This window comes from Oryzias melastigma, linkage group LG20 (assembly GCF_002922805.2).
Source record: "Oryzias melastigma strain HK-1 linkage group LG20, ASM292280v2, whole genome shotgun sequence".
Lineage (NCBI taxonomy): Eukaryota > Metazoa > Chordata > Actinopteri > Beloniformes > Adrianichthyidae > Oryzias > Oryzias melastigma.
Window position 1 is genome coordinate 3,042,675 of NC_050531.1, and position 1,342 is coordinate 3,044,016.

Sequence of the window (1,342 nt, forward strand, 5' to 3'; positions counted from 1 at the left end):
ATATGACTTAACAAAATAAAAGCATGGTCATTAAAGAATCGGCCATCTGAGGAGGAAGAGGAGGTCATCCGGGTTTCATCCAGACGATTTTTTTTACTGCACATTTTGCTGAATCCAAACAGTTTTTTCTGCATTTGTTGATTCAAAATCAGCTCCGTTTTTTTCCTGTTTCAGGTTTGGGATTCACATGTCTGCAAACTCATCTCTCAAGAGGTCATAAAATGTTACAAAATTCAGTTTGTCTGAAGGATTTGGTGAAAACAGACGGGCAAAAAGTTAAAAACATGAAAAAAAAAATGAAGCTGCTGCAGGTAACACATTTAAATCTAAGCAAAAAAAAATGTACAAAACAAGACTTTAATCTGCAGAACTGCTGCTGCACTTTAAGAAACTTTCTCATTTTCTATTGTGCAAAGAATTCTTGTTCACATTAATATTTTTCCAGCTGCATAAATCGTTTCTACATTAAAGTGGCCAAAAGCATCATTTCAAAGTAATAATAATCAAGTAAAAGTAAACATTATGCATTCGATAGTGAGAAATAACTTTTATCAAGCAGTTTTAAGATAAAATCTGAATTTTTAAGTAAAAATACTTACCAGAAGCTGTTTGGTAGTTTTAATGTGACAAAAAAGGGCTGAACAGAAAATCAAGTTACTTTTAAAACGTGTTTCAAATTTCTTTATGTGGTCTACATAGAAAATGTGCAGCTGTTGTCCTAAAGTTGATCTTTGACCAGTCGAAGAAATCGAAATGAATTATTGTGGTTTGGAATTTCATGGCACCAAGTCTTTCAGATATCGGAATAGAGCTGTGAAAGAAAAAGCCTGGAGCGAGTTTCAGCATACTTACACCACTTTGACACTTCATACTCTTTTACCTGTTGGTACAGGCGCTAGTTTTGGGTAACGACAACCTAGCGTGAACACCGGACAACATGCTAATGAATGGACGACAAATGTCCGGTGTGTAAGCTAAAGAATAAAACAACTCGATGCATCAGAGTGCACTGCATTACCCAGTGCAGAGCGAAAGATCCGCTGTAGTGGGCGGAGCCAAATTGAGCTGTCTGCAAGTAGACGTCCAACAACGAGGAGACAATCATATTTTAATTTGAGATGGGGCCGACATGAACTTTTCTACAGTAACGACCCCAGCGTGGTCTAGAAATTCACCGCAGAAGTCGGCGCCGTTGCAAGAGGTGTTCCGAGCGGACAGACACGCCCCCACCTGTGATCTGATTCCAGGTGATCTGACCTGATATCCAGCTGGATCAAACTTCTCCCCCAAATTTTTCTTTTATTATTTTTCACAAAAATAATGAGATAAATTTATGAGATAA